General features: G+C 36.6%; 1 pseudogene; it reads left to right on the top strand.

Moving 5' to 3' along the window:
• Positions 1-22,782, top strand: part of LOC140835779 (uncharacterized) — a 37,709-nt pseudogene that overhangs the window by 3,806 nt on the left and 11,121 nt on the right.

The raw sequence follows: 22,782 nt of genomic DNA, 5'->3' as shown, positions 1-22,782 counted from the left end.
CGGGACACTTTGCTAAAGTGTGTCCACAGAGAGGTTCCCAAAGATCTCAGGGAGCCGAGTCATCGGGATCAGCAGCACAGACTGAGAGACGATCAGCTGCTGTTCACACATTCCAGCCAGCGCCATCTCAGTCACAGCAGAGGCCAGGAGGTAGCCAGACTGTTAGCCAGCCTCCTAGACAGCAGGCCAGGGTATTCGCTTTGACGGAGGAGTAGGCTCAGGAAGCACCAGATGACGTTGTGGCAGGTAACTGTTCTTTATGTGGTTACTCTGCTTACGTATTGATTGATGCCGGTGCTTCACATACATTTATTTCTGAACGATTTGCATTAAGTCATGCATTGCCTGTAGAGTTTTTAGCTACTGTAGTGTTTGTCTGTTTGCCTTTGGGGATAGGTTTGATATCTGTAAACTCTGTTAAGCATTGTGTACTACAGTATGACGGGCATGAGATTGAATTAGATTGCATCGTACTTGGGCTGTCCGATTTCGATTGTATTATCGGTATTGATATGCTGACAAAGTACAGAGCGACAGTTGATTGTTTCCACAAGATAGTGAGATTCAGACCAGATATGGCTGAAGAGTGGAAATTATATGGTAAGGGTTCTAGATCGAGAATTCCTTTAATATCCATATTATCTATGACTCGATTGTTACAGAAAGGAGCAAAGGGATTCCTTGTCTATTAAGTAGATGTACTGAAGTCGAGTCCATCATTGGCAGACTTGCCAGTGGTACGTGAGTTCGCTGACGTCTTCCCAGATGAGATCCCGGGATTACCTCCAGTTAGAGAGATAGATTTCAGTATTGAATAGATGCCAGGTACAGTGTCGATATCTAGAGCTCCGTACAGAATGGCACCAGTTGAATTGAAAGAATTGAAGAATCAGCTGGAAGACTTACTGGCCAAGGGGTACATCAGACCGAGTGTTTCTCCTTGGGGTGCTCCAATATTGTTTGTAAGAAAGAAAGACGGTTCGATGAGACTCTGCATCGACTATCGGCAACTAAACAAGGCAACGATAAAGAATAAATATCCTTTGTCTCGTATTGATGATTTATTCGATCAGTTGCAGGGTTCTTCCGTATATTCCAAAATTGATTTAAGATCGGGATATCATCAGCTGAGAGTCAGAGATTCTGATATCTCAAAGACCGCATTCAGAACCAGGTATGGACATTATGAATTTATTGTCATGTCATTTGGTTTGACGAATGCTCTAGCTGTGTTTATGGGATTGATGAACCGTATCTTCCAGAAATATCTTGATAATTTTGTGATTATTTTCATCGATGATATTTTGATTTATTCGAAGAATATGTGTGAGCATGCTGAGCATTTAAGAATTGTGTTGCGAATTTTAAGGGCTGAGAAGTTATATGCTAAACTGTCAAAATGCGAGTTTTGGTTAAGACAGGTAGTATTTCTAGGTCATATTATATCCGGAGACGGGATATCAGTGGATCCCAGTAAAGTGGAAGCCGTGATTTCTGGGCCAAGACCGACGTCAGTGCCTGAAATTCGCAGTTTCATGGGTTTAGCGGGATATTACCGTCGTTTCATTAAAGATTTCTCGAGTATTGCTAAACCAATTACTCAGCTGACTCAGAAGAATGCTCCATTTTTTTGGTCTGAAGAATGTGAGACCAGTTTTCTGGAGTTAAAGAAGAGGTTGACCAATGCCCCGGTGTTGACTATTCCATCCGGTACTGGTGATTTTGTGGTTTATTGCGACGCTTATCACAGAGGGTTGGGATGTGTTTTGATGCAGCGAGGGCATGTTATTGCTTATGCCTCAAGACAACTTAAACCACATGAGACCCGTTATCCAATTCATGACCTAGAATTGGCAGCCATTGTCTTTGCATTAAAGATATGGCGACATTACCTTTATGGGGAGAAGTTTGAGATATATTCTGATCATAAGAGTTTCAAATATCTTTTTCACAATCTGAATTAAATATGAGACAGTGAAGATGGCTGGATTTGCTTAAAGACTTTGATTGTGAAATCCAATACTATCCGGGAAAGTCTAATGCAGCAGCTGATGCACTAAGTCGAAAGGTATGTTCTTTATCCTTGTCGACGATCGGTGTTTCAAATTTGATAGAAGATTGTTGTCTGTCTGATTAGCATTTGAAACAGATTATCGACCGTTAAGACTTTATACGGATGCAAGTAGAACCTGAACTGATTATGAGAATCAAGGCAGCTCAGAAAGTTGATCAGAATATACAGAAATCAATAGCGATGGTTAGAACAGGACATCGATCGGAGTATCAGGTACGTGATAACGTCTTGTATGTGAATAATCGTTGGTGTGCCAAATGTTTCAAATTTGAGATGACAAGTATTGTCAGAAGCGCACAACAGTCGATTCAGTATTCATCCTGGTGGCAGAAAGATGTATAATGATTTGGAAAGACAGTTCTGGTGGAAACAAATGAAGACTGACATCGCAGAATTTGTTTCCAAATGTCTGAATTGCCAGCAGGTGAAGGCAGAAAGAAAGAAACCAGGAGGTTTATTACAGAGTTTGTCTATTCCTGAATGGAAATGAGATCACATTTCCATGGATTTTGTGACGCAGCTACCGCGTTCCTCCCGAGGTTGTGATGCAATTTGGGTCGTGATTGATAATTGACCAAATCCGCATGTTTTATTCTTTACAAGATGACGTACAGATTTGACCAGATGGCAGAGATCTATGTCAGAGAAGTGGTCAGATTACATGGAGTGTCGAAGTCAATTGTATCAGACCGTGATCCTCGATTTACTTCGCACTTCTGGCAGAGTTTGCAACAGGCTCTCGGTACGAAGTTACACCTGAGTACCGCTTATCATCCACACACTGACGGACAGTCAGAGCGGACTATCCAGACATTGTAAGATATGCTGAGAGCAGTAGTGCTGGATTTCAGCACTAATTGGCAAGATGCATTGCCGCTTTGTGAGTTTTCGTACAACAACAGCTATCAGACGAGTATTGAGATGGCACCATTCGAAGCGTTGTACGGAAAGAAGTGTCGATCCCCTCTCTATTGTGATGGTATCTCTGAAGTGCCTGAGATTGGACTTGATATGATCAGAGATATGACAGAAAAAGTGAAGCTAATTCGAAAGAAAATGAAGGCAGCGCAAGATAGACAGACCAAATATGCCAATGTTCGACGCAGACTGTTGGTATTTGGTGTAGGAGACCGAGTATTTCTAACGATTTCACCCTTCAGAGGAGTTGTCAGATTTGGCAAGAAAGGGAAACTGTCTCCACGATACATTGGGCCTTGTGAGATTCTTGAGAAGATAGGAGATCGTGCCTATCGACTTGCTTTACCGCCTTCATTATCCGGAATACATGATGTCTTTCATGTATCGTTATTAAGAAAATACCTTCCTGATGCTTCACTTGCTATTCAGCCAGACGAGGCCGAACTGGGTGAGACGTTGAGCTATGTTGAAAAACCGATTCAGATTATCGATCATAAAGAAAAACAGCTCAGAACGAAGACTATTCCACTCGTAAAAGTTCAATGGACTCATCATGGTACTGAAGAAGCAACCTGGGAAACTGAATCAGCTATGAGACAAGAGTTTCCAGAGTTATTTCGATAATGTAAATTTCTTATACAGTTTTGTATATATACTCCTTTTTGATACGATTAATTACCTGAGATTTCGGGGACGAAATCGTATCTTAGGGGGGGAGAAATTTAATTCCCAAGATTTTATATCGTGTTAAATTACGATTATTAATTTCTAATCGAGACGATTATGAAAGGGCTAACCGAAACACGAAATGAGATCACGTGTGAAAATTGATGTGCGAGGACAATAGCATCGGCGCACATGCGCGACTATATGCGCGCACATGCGCGAAAGGTCCAGAAAGGTTGGCGCACATGCCCGACTTGGATTCGCGCACATGCACGAGACAACCCAAGAGTTGACAATTTTGAGCAATGGCCTCGCGCATATGCGCCGAGTAAGGGCGCCCATATGCGTGAGTCTCCGTGAAGCTACGCGCCGAGACAGAATGTCTCGCGCATATGCGCGAGACATGCAGCACAAAGACATGGGCCACGTGTTGGGAAACATGCACGGTATATATATATATATATTCGAAGGTAAATGAAAAATCAGAGAAAAAAAGAAGAAATCGAGACCCATTTTCCAATTTGATTTTAGAATTTGATTCGTGAGAAATCCATCCGTTAGATTTTAAATCCGACTTCGGTACTGTGTTCATATCAACGCAAGCTACTACAGGACATAAGTTTTATTACGTTTTGACATGTTTTGAAATTATGATATTGTTGGAATTGAATACACGTCATATATGTTGTTCTTGACATGTTAGACAGTGTAGAATCGAAGTCAGATTAAGAAACAAACTGAATATGGAATTGTTATGATTTTCAGAATGAGAGTGACTAGAATTGATGTCAGATTTGTACGGTGGTTGATTGTAAATTATTGGAATTAGTAGATACTGGTTTGGTAGCACCGATATCGCAGGATTGTACTATTGTACTGTCAGAATTTGATAAAACAGAGATGTCATGATGTGATTAGAATATTGATACAGATATTGATATTATCATTTCCAGATTGAACAGTGACAGACTGTGAGTCAAGACTTCGATTGTATCAGAGCGAAAGCAAGAAAGGTATAAATAAATGTTGATTCGGGATTGCACAACTCTAGTTAGGTTTGACTTGAGTTTCCCAAAATCACATACTTTATTTTATTGCATTGATATTTGCAGATTATCAGATTGATATGTTTAGTCTATTGAATTGTTTTGGGACATGTCGTGTCATCTCATGTAATTGAAGTTGATAAAGCAAAAGTTGATGTCATTGCCAATTTACTCTCTCCAAAAATCATTAAAGAAATTTGCTCATTTTTGGGACATGCTAGATTTTATAGGAGGTTTATAAAGGACTTTATTTTAATCTCTAAACCCATTTGTAACCTCTTAACAAAAGACACTGCATTTGAGTGGACTCAAGAATGTCAAAATGCTTTTGATAAAATCATTCGACATTTAACATCAACTCCTATCATGCAACCTCCTGATTGGTCTTTACCATTTGAAATCATGTGCGATGCGAGTGATTATGCAATCGGTTCAGTATTAGGTCAAAGAAGAAACGGTAAGCCTTATGTGATATATTATGCAAGTAGAACTTTAAACAATGCTCAAATGAATTACTCCACAACTGAAAAAGAACTACTTGTTGTAATATTTGCATTAGATAAATTTCGTTCTTATTTGCTTGGATCAACGACTATTGTGTTTACTGATCATTCTGCTATTAGATATTTGTTGACCAAACAAGATGCAAAGCCACGACTGATACGATGGATTTTGTTGCTGCAGAATTTGACATTGTGATCAAAGATAAAAAAGGAACCGAGAATGTCGTAGCTGATCATTTATCGAGACTAGTAACAGGATCATCTTGTGAAATGACACCAATTGACGATAATTTTCCTGATGAACATCTATTTTCAGTTACTACTACACCTTGGTTTGCTAACATAGCAAATTTTCTTGTGACAGGAAAAATGTCATCGCAATGGAGTTCCCAAGATAAAAGAAAATTTTTGAATGAGGTAAAAAACTTTTATTGGGATGATCCGTATTTGTTCAAGTATTGTCCAGATCAAATTTTTCGACGTTGAATACCCGACAATGAGGTAAGTAGTGTCATTAAATTTTGTCATTCAGAAGCATGTGGAGGACATTTTTCTTCAAAGAAAACGGCTGCAAAAATCTTGCAGTGTGGATTTTATTGGCCCACTTTGTTTAAAGACACCCACAAAATCTGCAAGATCTGTGAAAATTGTCAAAAATTGGGTGCGATTTCAAAAAGAAATATGATGCCTTTGAATCCTCTCATTGAAATTGAAATCTTTGACTGTTGGGGAATTGATTTTACGAGACCTTTTCCACCGTCGTTTGGATACTTGTATATTTTAGTTGCAGTTGATTATGTTTCCAAATGGATAGAGGCAATTCCATGTCGAACAAATGATCATAAAATCGTCATCCAATTTTTAAAAGAAAATATTTTTAGTAGATTTGGAATTCCTCGAGCCATGATAAGTGATGGGGGAACTCACTTTATTAATAAACCGTTTGCTTCATTAATGAAAAAATATGGTATTACTCATAAAGTAACTACTCCTTATCATCCTCAAATAAATGGACAAGTTGAATTAGCTAATAGGGAGATAAAGCAAATTTTGAAAAAAAATGTTAACTCAAATAGAAAAGATTGGTCTCTGAGACTTAATGATGCACTTTGGGCATATCGAACAGCTTTTAAAACATCATTGAATATGTCTCCCTATAGGTTGGTTTATGGAAAACATTGTCATTTGCCTGTGGAATTGGAACATAAAGCTTATTGGGCGATCAAAACTTTAAATTCAAGCATGGATGATGCCAACAAATTGCGTAAATTGAAATTTAATGAACTTGATGAACTCAGAAATGACGCGTATGAGAATTCAAGGATATATAAAGCAAAAATCAAATCATTTCATGATTAAACAATTCTTAGAAAATCTTTTGAGATTGGTAAAAAAGTTTTGCTTTATAATTCTCGACTTCACATATTCCCAGGAAAATTACGATCAAGATGGACAGGCCCATATGTTGTAAAGAATGTGTATACTTATGGAGCTGTGGATATTGAAAATCCTAAAAATGGTGATATTTTTAAAGTAAATGGACAAAGACTTAAACCAGTTTTAGAAAATGAAACCTTTCAGGAATAGTTTATTTCTCTTTCTGATCCTTGATTTTTTATATTATTTTTTTGGTGTTGCATTTAAGTTTGTTTGTTTTTATTTCAGGTTTTCTTCATCTTTTTAATTTCCCGGTTAAATGGCGGATAACGGTACTCCGTGACTCTCATAGTTGGTTAAATCAGTTTCCCATAATTGCTGATACAAAAATAAAAAAATTCTTTCTTTTCTTTTCAAAATGGATGAAATTCTCTCAAAAATTTGTAAATATTTTCCCTCTGTTTCTGAAAATGTTCTAAGAAAAATTTATGCAAGAAGGTGTGAAAGATTGAGATTGCTAATGCAAAAAGGAATTCCAGAAGATATTCGTCTTGAAATAGAAGCTAAAGTCTGATTAGGAGGAGAAGTTCCACAATCATTGCTCATTCGGTATTTGCCTGGATTAGGAAAAAGCACTTATGCGAAAAAACGTAGGGCCAAAAGGTTAGGGGTTTGTCATAAGTGTGCAAGATGGACTTGTGACAAACGATGCAGATCTTTGGGATGTGTTTACGATAACAGAGAAGATAAAATTGGTTTCATTAAGAATGGGCTGAGTAAGGAGTCTTTAGATAACATCTTATTGACTCTTGAGACGCATTCTAGTGGACATGTGCATATTGAACTTCTCCGTTTATGCAAACAATTCTAAGATGAGCGTCATAGTCTTGGGAATCTGACTAAAAAAGACTCTGTTTGCCAATTTATAAGAAAATTGGATGGGAAGCATATCCTTGACTCATAGAAGGCGTTGAAGTCGTTTCTGGTCGTAAAACTAGAGGAAAATTGTGAGCCACAATCACACTACTGTTTATATGCATGTGTGTCATTATTGTTTTTACTATTTATTCTGTTTACAGCTGTGACCCATAGTTTTGTCATGATAACATATTACCCTATAAAATCTCTCATCTTTCTCTCTATTTTCGCAGACCAAAAAAAGAAAGTAAAAACATGGCTGGATCCTCTGCACAAACATTGAAAAATATTTGTGTATTTTGTGGGTCGAGTCCTGGAAAAAATGAAGTGTTTGTAGAAGCAGCGAATAATCTTGGAAAGATATTAGCTGAGAGAAAAATTCACTTGGTATATGGGGGAGGTAATATTGGGTTAATGGGATCTGTTTCAACATCTGCTTGTCTTGGAGGTAGTCAGGTTTTGGGTATTATTCCTACAGCTTTAGCTGAAGGAAATATTACAGGTGTTACGATTGGGGAGGAATTAAAAGTTTTTTCTATGATGAAAGAATAACTCAAATGATTGAAAATTCTGATGCTTTTATCGCACTACCAGGTGGTTTTGGTACATTAGAAGAAATTTTTCACACTGTTTATTGGGCACAACTTAATATCCATAATAAACCTGTGGGCTTGTTGAATATCAATAATTATTATGACACTTTGTTGACATTTCTTGATAAAGTTGTGGAACAAAATTTCATTTCAGAAAATTCACGACGGATGCTCATCTGTGCTTCGACTGCCGACCAACTAATTGATGATTTGGAAGCTTTTGTTCATAAGCCTGATCCGATGATAACAAAGATCAATTGGTCGCAATCAAGCAGTAAGAAAAGGAAGTTGGATCATTGATTCAAAAGTTGTGGATTGGTTTGCGTTTGTTTCAGTTTGTTATCTTCAATAAAATTCCAGGTGATATCTCTTTCATTATGTACTATTTATTAATAGTTACTTTGACATTAGGGACAATGTCATATTCTGATTGGGGGGAGAACAAACTTATGAAAAAAATTTAAAAATATATATATATTATTTTAAAATAAAATCATGTTTATTGTTTGTATCTTAGTAATTTTTGCAAAGATGTTGTACATTACATGTTTGAAAGATTTAAATTAGAACATGCATTAATCTATTTAAGAATGTTTAAATTTTTATTTGAAAAAAAAAGTCAATTTTAATATTCTGATCAATATAAAATATGATTTACGAAATCTTTTTGAGTGATTAACCATTGTGATAAAATCAGGTATTAAAGTATATGGCCCAAGATATACCTTATAAGAGTGCCTAAAATTTTAAACTCACACATATTTTGTGAGTGAGTGGAGAGGACTGAGAAAACATCTTTCGAGCCTTTATTGATCATGAGAGAGACTATCTATTGTTTAGATCTTGAATTCTTATTTTGAAAAAAAAATTGATATTTCCTGAAAAAAAATGAGAAAAATACAAAAAGAAAGATATTGAAGATTTATGTAATTTTTAAGTTATATGCTACGACCCATATATCTCTCATAATAAAAAAAAGAGAGAAATTTATTTTACAAATTAAATAAATATGTGGTCAAGAAGCATAAACTTAGTATGATTCCATGATGTTATGAAATATATATATATATATATATATATATATTATATATATATATATTATATATATATATATATATATATATATATATATATCAGGAAAAAATATATAATAAGAACAACTAGATTTTGAATCAATGGATTTTCTATCTTTTGATTAGTTTGGCTCGTTTGTCTGTCTGCATTCTGTAAACCATTTTTCCGAGCATTTATCTGTATTCCAACTCCATGAGAAAAATCGTTGCCATAAATTGAAACATTTATTAACCTGTGAGGATATGGAGTTGAGACTCGTACTAGGAATTTCTGAAGGTCGTGTACATTTAACTACCTGAAATAAGCTTTGAATTGATCATCTCAAATTATTTCATAAATTATAATTATGATAATCTTGATATAACTTTGACATTTTTCAAATTTAATTTAAACACTTAGATAGTTTTGATTACATTTCTATTTAAATTAATCAATATGTTTTGTATTGCTATTAACGCTTAAATTGCTAGGGACTAGCAATAAGCTGGTTGGGAGGTGTGATAAATATAAAAATTGTACATTAATTAAATGTTTTATAATATAAATATATAGTTTTTGTTTTATTAAATGTTTAAATATTATATGTTTTATAATAAATTGTATAAAATATAAGTTGTTGTGTAATTATAAGTTTTTACTATTTTTTACAGGTTCGATAAAACAACAATAAACTTGGCGTTGCAAATGGGATTAAGATGATTCTTGGACCTGTAAAGTTGATGTTAATATCTACAATATTGGTGGCAAGCATGAGATAAAAATCCTCTCAGATCAAATTAAGCAACAAATAAAGTTACCAAAGGAGTGACAGTTTTACCATGCTCTAGTATTTTGACCATATCTCTCAAATTACTTGGTTAAATGGTCTGAAAAAAATACCACAACTAGACAACTCAATTATCCACATCTTTCTTTTTATGTGAAGAAGCAAATTCGGAGAAGAAGACTTTCAAAAGTGATGTGTAATATAATATAATATCTTGGAACACCAATAAAGACTTATGTGTAAAAAAATAATATTTTATTTGTGGTTGTCTCCCCAAATTTGACTATAAATAGGGGTGCATTGTAATGTATTTAGTTATCCTCTCATTCTATGAACAAACATTTGAGTTCATAATATTTCTCTCTATATTTTTCCTTTATTTCTTCATTTAAATATAATTAGCATGTTAATTTCATATTCAAAGTTTTACACTTTCAATAATGAGTAGCTAACTTCCTAAAGTTGAGATGAAACGGTGAAACTCTTGGCATGATAATAAGGCTACTAAAAGGTAAGAATCTATGTTTTATATTATTTAATCATTATTTATTGTTTATGTTATATTTATTTCTTTAAGCATTCTTATACCCTACTTATAAGTGGGAGTTTTGATTTATTGTTGCTATATGTTACACTGAATTCTTGGAACCATTTAAATGTTAGTTTGGTATTACCAACCATTAAAGTGGATGCCTTGATTTATTATTGTAAGACCTTGAGATTATATCACTTTAATCCAAGATTATTTAAATTACGAATTTTTGAATGATGAATTAGATTCCACGGTTTTTGTAATTAATTAGGATTGAAATTGAATTAAAAGATTAAGCGGGAGCCGATTTGCAAATAGTGAAAAGTTGAGGGACTAAAGTGAAAATATGGAATTTTGAGGGGACACTTGTCACGCATGCATTTGAGATATATATTAGGTAAAGTGTCAATTGAATTAAGAATTTCAGCAACGAAGATCGAGAATTCCTCCAGAGAATCTTTAAACTTTCTTTTGTTTAGAAATTTTATTTTACGAGAACCGGTTATCAGAATTTAAATCCGGACACAGTTCTGTGATCCTCTCATCGACAGCTACAACTGGACGTAAGTTTTACTACATTTTGACATGTTTTGAAATTATGATGTTGTCAGAATTGAATGGAATTCATATATGATATTCTTGGCATGCTAGACATCATAAATCGAAGTCAGATTAAGAAACAGACTGATTATGGAATTGTTATGATTTTCTGATTATATTGAGTTTAAATTAGACAGATTTGAATTATGAATGAATTACAGGTTTTATCGGATATGAGTTATGATTTGTAATGATGTCTGTTGATATGGTATTGACGGGGATACTGAGTTTGTACCGTTATGCCGATGATTTGAATTAAATTCAGATTAATCAGATTCAGTGTTGAATGGAGAATGGAATATTGATATTATGATTCTCAATATGTCGTTTCAGATTTACAGAGACAGTCTTTAGTTCAGAACTGATATTGCTTCAGACCGAGATTACAAACGAAAGATATAAGTCAATGTGGTATTGGGACATCGACTCAAGTAGGATGTACTTGAGTTTCCCTAAATCACATACTTATTATTATGTTTTATTATTGTGATTATTGATTTGATTAAATGCCTGTTCTATGGAGTTATAGGAGCATGCATTAGACGAGTAATCTTGTGACAGAAGTACCTGATAGTGGCGGGATAGCCACAGGACACATTGCACGATGTCACAAGATATGATGTTGGTGATAGGAGCACAGTCCATGACGGTTAGGTCAGGACACTGGATGTTTGGTTATATCGACGTGGATAGAACTGGTGTCTGTTGGTCGATATAGGAATACCACATCTGGAAACCGGGATCCCTAGACTAAGATTGAGTCTAGTCTGAGTCGTGAAGTCACGAGCATTGTCGACAGTTTGATATTGATTATGTTTCAGCTTTTGATATATATTGTTGTTATCTGTCCATGCTTTTATGTTTATCATATGATTGCATGTTTCGTTGATTATACTGGGATTATATTCTCATCGGAATTATCCGGCTGTTGTCTTGTTTGTATGTGTACATGACAACTGGTGGGACAGGATCATGGTCCAGGAGATGAGGAGAGATCGTGATAGAGTGGAGACTTCGGACTTTGATGTATATAGGGTTTTGGCTCTGGATAATTAGATGTTGAACCTTAGTTTTTACTGATTTGTAGACGGTACAGGACTTGTATTTTATTTTATACTGAGTTGTATATTAGTTTGATTTCACGACATTCCGCATTAAAAAGAAAAAAAATTATGACCCTAATTACTTGATTAGTAAATTGATCCTGATGACGATTAAGAATTGATTAGCGTTCGGGTCCCCACAACAGGTGGTATCAGAGCCATAGATGCCTTAGATTGAGATAGGAGCTAGTGAGCGGGGTAGATTGAGGTTTTCTTTCCTGCTTTTGATTGCTAGCATGATTTATTGTTTTAATACATGTTTACCTGAAATATCTGATTTCGATATGGTATTGTGTATTATCTGGAATGGATCAGCTGTAAGATGATCCGAGGAAGATTGAAACTGATCTGCTGTAATTGGGTTACTAATACATTTAATTATCAGATATGCCTCCGAGAAGAGTACCAGAACAGGGTAGTACATCGAATCCTCCAATGGATGTGACAGCGACACCCATGGAGACCTTACTGAAAAGATTCCAGTCATTTCATCCACAGACGTTGAAGGGAACAGAGAATTCCGTGGATTGTGAGAATTGGCTGGATGATATTGAAATGTTGTTTGAGTCCTTGGAGTACACTGATGAGAGTAAGGTGAAACTGATAGGGCACCAGTTACATGATGTTGCAAAGAACTGGTGGATCACAACAAAACGGGCATTGGAACACCGAGGTACGACTATTACCTGGAATGTGTTTAGAACTGAATTCTATCAGAGGTTCTTTCCAGTGTCATATAGGAAGGACAAGGGAGCCGAATTTGCTAACTTGAGACAGGGTCAGCTAAACATTGAAGAATATGTGGCCAAGTTCTCTTCACTGTTGCGCTTTGCTCCACATGTGGCGGAACATGACGAGGCCATTGCGGACCAGTTCATAAATGGCCTAAATCAAGAAATATTTACACTGGTGAACACAGGGCGACCGAATAATTTTACTGATGCCCTGAACCGAGCCAAGGGAGCCGAAGCTGGTCTGATGAGACAAAGAGAAGCTTCATTTGTACCTTCAGCACCGGGACCACAACAACCACCTCCTCGCTTTGAAGGTGGCAGCAGCAGTGGCGGAAAGAAGGATTTCTTGAAGGTTAGAGGGAAGCAGTTCAAGAAGTCCGGAAGCAGTTCTTCTAGCTCTGGGAGTCCTCGACAGAGCCAAAGCTATACTGGACCTATTTGCAATACTTGTGGAGGGAAGCATCCCACTGAGCAGTGCCGAGGAGTGTTTGGCAGATGCCGTATCTGCAAACAACAAGGACACTTTGCCCGAGTGTGTCCACAGAGAGGTGTCCAGGGATCCCAGGTAGCTGAGTCATCTGGATCAGTGGCTCAGACAGGCAGACGACCATCTGTTGTTCTTTATTTTCAGCCAGCACCGTCTACCCAGTCACAGCAGAGGCCAGGAGGAAGCCAGACAGTGGGCCAGCCTCCTAGACAGCAGGCCCGAGTTTTTGCTTTGACCGAGGAGCAGGCACAGGATGCACCTGATGATGTTGTGGCAGGTAACTATTTTATTTCTGGTTATCCTGCATACATATTGATTGATACTGGTGCATCACATACTTTTATTTCTGAGAGGTTTGCATTGACTCATGCATTACCTATTGAGTCATTGTCTGCGGTAGTGTCTGTCTCTTCCCCGTTAGGGACAGGTTTGATATCGGTAAAGTCTGTGAAATCTTGTATACTGCAGTACGATGGGCATACGATTGAATTAGATTGTATTGTGCTTAGTTTATCTGATTTTTATTGTATTATCGGTATCGATATGTTGACCAAGTACCGAGCTACAGTTGATTGTTTCCACAAGATAGTTCGATTCAGACCTGAGATGGCTGAGGAGTGGAAATTTTACGGTAAGGGTTCTCGAGCTAGAATTCCTTTGATATCTGCGATAAATATGACTCGATTATTGCAGAAAGGAGCGGATGGATTCCTGGTATATTCAGTTGATTTACTGAAGTCGAGCCCTATCATTGGCGGACTTGCCAGTGGTGTGTGAGTTTGTTTATGTCTTTCCAGATGAGATTCCTGGATTACCTCCGACTCGAGAAATAGACTTCAGCATTGAGTTGATTCCAGGAATAGTTCCGATTTCGAGGGCTCCATATAGGATGGCACCGATCGAGTTGAAAGAGTTGAAAGAACAATTGGAGGGTTTACTGGCCAAGGGGTATATCAGACCGAGTGTATCTCCTTGGAGTGCTCCAGTATTGTTCGTGAGAAAGAAGGTTGAGTCGATGAGACTTTGTATTGACTACCGGCAATTGAATAAGGCATAGGTAAAGAATAAATATCCATTGTCTCGTATTGACGATTTATTTGATCAGTTGCAGGGTTCTTCGGTGTATTCCAAGATCGATCTGAGATCTGAATACCATCAACTGAGAGTCAGGGATTCTGATATCTCAAAGACAGCATTCAGAACCAGGTATGGACACTATGAATTTTATTGTCATGCCATTTGGTTTGACAAATGCACTTGAGAACTGTGTGATGGAGCATGCTGAACACTTGAGAACTGTGTTGCGAATTTTGAGGGCGGAGAAATTGTATGCTAAACTGTCGAAATGCGAGTTCTGGTTGAAACAGGTGGTATTTCTGGGGCATATTATATCCGAAGACGGGAAATCTGTTGATCCCAGTAAGGTTGAGGCAATGATTTCTTGGCCGAGACCGACATCTGTACCAGAGATACGCAACTTTATGGGTTTGGCAGGATATTATCGCTGATTCATTAAAAATTTTCGAGTATTGTCAAACCGATTACACAGTTGACACAGAAGAATGCACCATTTGTTTGGTCTGAGGAATGTGAGACCAGTTTTCTCGAATTGAAGAAAAGATTGACCAGTGCTCCTGTGTTGACGATTCCTTCAGGCACTGGTGGATTTGTTGTTTATTGTGATGCATCTCACCGAGGATTGGGCTGTGTGTTGATGCAGCGAGGACATGTTATCGCTTATGCCTCGAGACAACTGAAGCCCCATGAATCTCGATACCCAATTCATGATCTTGAATTGACAGCCATAGTCTTTGCCTTGAAGATATGGCGACATTACCTCTACGGTGAGAAATTCGAAATCTATTCTGATCATAAAAGCTTGAAATATCTGTTTTCACAGTCAGAGTTGAATATGAGACATCAAAGATGGCTTGATTTATTGAAAAATTTTGATTGTGAAATCAAATACTATCCGGGGAAATCTAATGCAGCAGCAGATGCACTGAGTCGAAAGGTATGTTCTCTATCCTTATCGACTATGGGTGTTTCGAATTTGATTGAAGACTGCTGTTTGTCTGGATTAATATTTGAGACAGATCGGAGACCTATGAGATTATATACTATTCAAGTTGAACCAGAGGTGATTTTAAGAATTAAAGCAGCTCAGAAAGATGATCAAAATATATAGAAGTCGATTGATATGGTTAAAGCTGGACATCGATCGGAATATCGGGTTCAAATTGGTATTTTGTATGTGAATAATCATCTTGTTGTGCCGAATGTTTCTGATTTAAAACAGCGAATACTGACAGAAGCGCACAACAGTCGTTTTAGCATTTATCCTGGTGGCAGGAAAATGTATAATGATTTGAAGACACAGTATTGGTAGAAACAAATGAAATCTGATTTTACTGAATTTGTGGCCAAGTGCCTGAATTGCCAACAGGTGAAAGCTGAAAGAAAGAAACCGGGAGGACTGTTACAGAGTTTGTCGATTCCTGAATGGAAATGGGATCACATTTCCATGGATTTTGTGACACAGTTGCCACGATCCTCCCGAGGTTGTGATGCGATTTGGGTCGTGATTGATCGGTTGACCAAATCCGCATGTTTTATTCCATACAAGATGACCTATAGATATGACCAGATGGCGGATATTTACGTCAAAGAAGTTGTTAGATTGCACGGAGTGCCGAAGTCGATTGTTTCAGACCGTGATCTCGGTTTATTTCACACTTCTGGCAGAGCCTGCAGCAAACTCTCGGTACGAAATTACATCTAAGTACCGCATATCATCCTCAGACTGACGGACAGTCAGAACGAACGATTCAAACATTGGAAGATATGCTGAGAGCTGTAGTGCTTGACTTTAGCACTAATTGGCAAGATGAATTGCCTCTCTGTGAATTTTCGTACAACAATAGCTACCAAACGAGTATTGAGATGGCACCATTCGAAGCGTTGTACGGAAAGAAATGTAGATCCCCATTATATTGGGATGATATCTCTGAAGTTCCGGAGACGGGACCTGATATGATCAGAGATATGACAGAAAAAGTAAAATTGATTCAGAAGAAAATGAAGGCAGCCCAGGACAGACAAGCCAAATATGCCAACCTTCGACGACGACCGTTGGTATTTGAGGCAGGAGACCGAGTGTTCCTGAAGATCTCTCCTTTCAGGGGTGTTGTCCGATTTGCGAAGAAAGGGAAGTTGTCTCCACGATACGTCGGTCCTTATGAGATTCTTGAAAAGATAGGAGATCGTGCCTATCGACTAGCATTGCCGCCTTCATTATCGGGAATACATGATGTCTTTCATGTATCGATGCTGCGGAAGTATCTCCCTGATGATTCGCATGTTGTTCAACCAGACGAGGCCGAACTTGATGAATCTCTGAGTTATGTCGAAAAACCGATCCAGATTATCGATCGTAAGGAAAAACAACTCAGAACGAAAATGATTCCGTTGGTGAAAGTACAATGGACTCGTCATGGCGTTGATGAAGCTACTTGGGAGACTGAATCAGATATGAGACAAGAATTCCCAACATTATTTCAATGATGTAAATTTTTGTTCAGTTTTATTACATAACTTCTTATTGATATGATGGATTGCCTGTGATTTCGAGGACGAAATCATGTCTCAGAGGGGGAGAATTGTAAGGCCTGAGATTATATCACTTTAATCCAAGATTATTTAAATTATGAATTTTGGAATGATGAATTAGATTCCACGGTTTTGTAATTAATTAGGATTGAATTGAATTAAAAGATTGAGCGGGGGCCGATTTGCAAATAGTGAAAAGTTGAGGGACTAAAGTGAAAATATGGAAATTTGAGGGGACACTTGTCACGCATGCATTTTAGATATATATTAGGTAAAGTGTCAATTGAATTCAGAATTTCAGCAACGAAGATCGAGAATTCCTCCAGAGAATCTTTAAACTTTCTTTTCTTTAGAAATTTTATTGTACGAGAATCGGTTATCAGAATATAAATCCGGACACAGTTCTGTGATCCTCTCATCGACAGCTACAACTGGACGTAAGTTTTACTTCATTTTGACATGTTTTGAAATTATGATGTTGTCAGAATTGAATGGAATTCATATACTACAACAAAAACCTCAATCAACAACACTCATACGACAACGGTTTTTATTAAAACCGTTGTCTTTTTTCTTTTAACAACGGTTTTAACAAAAACCGTTGTCGTTGCCTAAAAAACCCCGCTTATAGACAACAGTTTTTAAAAAACCGTTGTCTTTTATGTGTTTACGACAACGGTTTTTAAAAATCGATGTCTTTGTTGTGTCTACGACAACGGTTTTTAAAAAACCGTTGTCTATGAGCGTTTTTTTTTGTTACAACAATGGTTTTTAAAAACTGTTGTCTAAGTGCTTTTTTTGGGCTACAACAACGGTTTTAACAACCGTTGTCTATGAGCGGTTTTTTTTAGACTACAACAACGGTTTTTAAAAACTGTTGTCTTTTGAATGGTTTTTTTTGGGCTACAACAACGTTTTTTCAAAAACCGTTGTCTATATAAGATTCTATCAAGGGTCAAAGTAGGGTCTCTTTAAAACGTTTTCGTTTCTTAGTGTTTTATTTGGTCAAAAACAACGGTTTTTGAAAAAAAGTTGTCGTAGTTTCTAATTTTTTTAAAAAATCAGTCAATATTTAGGGACGATTTTATATGTTATCGTCGCTAAAATTAAATATAGCGACAGTTTGAAACAACTGTCGCTATGTTTAGCGACAGTTCCAGCTAGTTCGTCGCTAAATGTTACGACGATGTTTAGAAAACCGTCGCCGATGTAGCGACAGTTTACTCAAATCCCGTCGCAAAAAAGTCAATAAATATCCCCATCTTTGGTCATTTTCTTCACACCACTAAGTCATTTCCTTAGTTAATTTCACTTGTCAAATTTTTTTTTCCCGCATTTTGTCCACGATTTTTCTTAAACTTAAATTTTAAGTGAAAGATTATAAATATATTAATTTAGTAAAATTGTTATTTTATTTTGTTAAGTTTTTATAAAATTATAACCGTAATTTTTTTTATTTTACCAAAAAAACTAGCGACGGAATTTAGAAAAAAACGTCGCTAATTAGCGACAGTTACCGTAATATAAACCGTCGCTAATGAGCGACGTATTACTATAACTGTCGTTATTAGCGACGGAATTGTTTAAAAAAACCGTCGTAAAATTTTTTTTACAACGTTTTTTCAATGCTACGACAACGGTTTTTCACCGTCGTCTTTACATGTCTACGACAACGGTTTTTCACCGTTGTCTTTGAGCGCACCTTTTTAACCACAATGCCTTTAACAACGGTCTTACAATACCTACGATAACAGTTTTCACCGTTGTCTTTGATGTCTACGACAACGGTTTTTCACCGTTGTCTTTGAGCGCACAATTTAACAACAGTGGCTTTAACAACAGTTTTTTTTTGTAATTGTATAATCGAAGTCAGATTAAGAAACAGACTGATTATGGAATTGTTATGATTTTCTGATTATATTGAGTTGAAATTGGACAGATTTGAATTATGAATGAATTACAGATTATACCGGATATGAGTTATGATTTGTAATTGATGTCTGTTGATATGGTATTGACGGGGATACTGAGTTTTTACCGTTATGCCGATGATTTGAATTAAATCCACATTAATCAGATTCAGTGTTGAATGGAGAATGGAATATTGATATTATGATTCTCAATATGTCGTTTCAGATTTACAGACACAGTCTTGAGTTCAGAACAGATATTGCTTCAGACCGAGATTACAAACGAAAGGTATAAGTCAATGTGGTATTGGGACATCGACTCAAGTAGGATGTACTTGAGTTTCCCTAAATCACATACTTATTATTATGTTTTATTATTGTGATTATTGATTTGATTAAATGCCTGTTCTATGGAGTTATAGGTAGGGGTGTTCAAACTTCGGACAAAACCGAAAAACCAAAATCCAACCGAAAAAACCGAACACTAAACCGAACCGAAAATCGAATTTTATAATTCGGATATAAATGTTAAAACCGAAATTAATTTGGTTCGGTTTCGGATTATAAATGTCAAAACCGAACCGACCGAAAAAACCGAAATTTAATTAAATTAATAATGTTATTTTTATTTTATATTATTTATCGAAATGAAATTAGTGAATGAAGAATTATTTTGAATAATACTTAGTTGATTATTGTTTATGTAATTCATTTTTACTTTATATTTAAATATTTTACTAAGAAATCATTTAAGAAGATAACATATTATATTTTATAATATATTTATATTGTTAATTTAAATAATTGTATGAAAACCGAACTAACCGACCGAAATAACCGAACCATTTCGGTAGAAAACCGAACCGAACTTAAGAAAAATGGATCGGATATCGGATTATATATTTGTAAACCGAAAACCGAAAAAACCGAAATAAAAAACCGAAAACCGAACCGACCGATGAACACCCCTAGTTATAGGAGCATGCATTAGACGAGTAATCTTGTGACAGAAGTACCTTATAGTGGCGGGATAGCCACGGGCACATTGCACGATGTCACAAGATAGTATGTTGGTGATAGGACCACAGTCCATGACGGTTAGGTCAGGACACTGGATGTTTGGTTATATCGACGTGGATAGAACTGGAAGTCTGTTGGTCGATATAGGAATACCACATCTGAAAACCGGGATCCCTAGAATAGGATTATGTCTAGTCTGAGTCGTGGAGTCACGAGAATTGTCGGCAATTTGATATTGATTATGTTTCAGCTTTTGATATATATTGCTGTTATCTGTCCATGCTTTATGTTATATGTTTATCATATGATTGCATGCTTTTGATATATATTGTTGTTATATGGCTGTTGTCTTGTTTGTATGTGTACACTGACAACAGGTGGGACATGATCAGGGTCCAGGAGATGAGGAGAGATCGTGATAGAGTGGAGACTTCAGACTTTGATGTATATAGGGTTTTGGCACTTGATAATTAGATGTTGAACCTTAGTTTTTACTGATTTGTAGACGGTACAAGGACTTGTATTTTATTTTATACTGAGTTGTATATTAGTTTTATTCCACTACATTCCGCATTAAAAAGAAGAAAAAAAATTTATGACCCTAATTACTTGATTAGTAAATTGATCCTGATGACGATTAAGAATTGATTAGCATCCGTGTCCCCACAATTATATATGAATATATTATAATATTAAATTACTTGGAACCATTTAAATGTTTGTTTGGTTTTAACAACCATTTAAAGTGGGAACCTTGATTAACTATATATAAATATATCATAATTTTAATTTCTTGGTACCATTTAAATGTTAGTTTGGTTTTACCAACGATTTAAAGTCGCAACAATATACGTTGCATGATTGATGTTAATAAAAATTTACGCATTTGCATGATTTTGATAAGTGATGAAAATGATGATGTTTTGAAGGATGAGAATTAGTTGTGACTAACGATGTATATGTAAATGCTTAAGATGTATATGTAAATGCTGATGATGATGTAACGCCACAGATTCGATGACTGTTCTCACTGTATCAAGACGGGTCTTTCTAGCGTTCTTATGTCCTCACTCACATGCACCTGTGGGAAACTTCTCAGGGGGTCACTCATCTCAAAATTGATCCAAGTCAAGCACGCTTAACTTTGTAGTTCTTATGTGATGAACTACCGAAAAGAAGATGCACCTTCTTGATATGAGTAGTACATATCAAATCTTTTTAGCCCTCTTCAACTGTATAGTCCATTACATTGACAGTCTCGGAATCCCTCTCATTCGGTGTGATATCGGTTCATTCATGTTCCCTCTACCTAGAAGCCTGACAGGAGCCGCTCATTGTCCTTGCAACCTCATTGCACCGGCGATCACCCCTACCCTCTTCGGCCTCAAGCCTCATATGCCCACCAGCTTCCGCTTGATTCGTCCCCTGAACCACACCGTACTAACAGAGGTCGGCTCTGATACCACTTGTAATGCCATAGATTCGACGACTGTCCTCACTGTATCAAGACGGGTCTTTCCAGCGTGCTTATGTCCTCACTCACACGCACCGTGGAAAATTCTCAGGGGGTCACCCATCCCAAAATTGCCCCAAGTCAAGCACGCTTAACTTGGGAGTTCTTATGTGATGAAGTACCGAAAAGAAAATGCACCTTCTTGATATGAGTAGTACATATCAAATTCTTTAAGCCCTCTTCAACTGTACAGTCCATTACATTGACAGTCTCGGAATCCCTCTCATTGCGGTGTGATATTGGTTCATTCATGTTCCCTCCTCCTAGAAGCCTGCCAGGAGCCTCTCATTGTCTGCGATCACCCCCCGCCCTCTTCGGCCCCGGGCCTCACATATGAGGCCTAGACACAATGGATGGGTAATATTGTCACTGATGTCCGACAGCCGTCGGGTACCACGGTTCTATGTAGATGGATCCATCGTATAATGATGACTGATGTTACGAAAGTCTCAACTTGTAACGCCCCGAAAATTTGAAGGTCCACGTAAACCACATGCATGCAATTATTAAATTCCTTTGTATTTTAATCAATTGTTTTAATTGCATAAATTAATTATGTTGTGCATATTTACATGTTTAAAATATATTTTCTACATGGTTGCATTAAAATGTATTTTTAAAAGGTTAATCGAGTTGCGATCGAAGAAAGGAGACCGGGGGCTGAAAAATAGAAAATGTTTTTATTGGTTAATTGTTTTTAATTATTTAAATTAAGGATGATGATTTTTTAATTTTTGAAAATATGGGGTTTTGAGGTGATTTTAAACACCGGAACGTAAATTTTATCGGTGTTGATTTTTCAATAAAAATACGAATGTTTTGGCAACCCGACTAATAAATTCACAAACTTATTTAAGCAAAATAATTTTTATAATTGTAATTAAGTACAAATGGGCCTAATTAACCTCTTTAATGGGCCTAAGGCTAATTAGTGATTAATTAAATTATTTAATGTGCCAAACCCTCCCCATAACTCACAACAACTCACGCCTCCTCTCCCACAAACCACACGAAACCCTCCCCATCAAAAAACACAAGCACACACGCCACTTCAAGAGGAAACAACCTCGATTTTGAAGAAATAAACTTAGGGTCTCCAACGTCAAAGTTCTTCGCATCACCATCAAATATTCGTGAGTTTAAAACACAAAAGCACGCCATACATATCCTTTTCTCGTCCATCACATTGTATTATCGTTTTAAATTTCGTTTGTATGAAAGCATGATGTTCTTATGATTATTTTCGAAATATTGCATATGCTTGTGATAAACTTATTGTTTGATGTTCCAAAAAACTTGTTTAATGTTATCTAATGAGGCTGACATGATTAAGACATGA

This window comes from Primulina eburnea, chromosome 7 (genome assembly GCF_022965805.1).
Source record: "Primulina eburnea isolate SZY01 chromosome 7, ASM2296580v1, whole genome shotgun sequence".
Lineage (NCBI taxonomy): Eukaryota > Viridiplantae > Streptophyta > Magnoliopsida > Lamiales > Gesneriaceae > Primulina > Primulina eburnea.
Note: the sequence above shows the minus strand (reverse complement) of the source record. Positions and strands in the feature narration are given on the sequence as shown.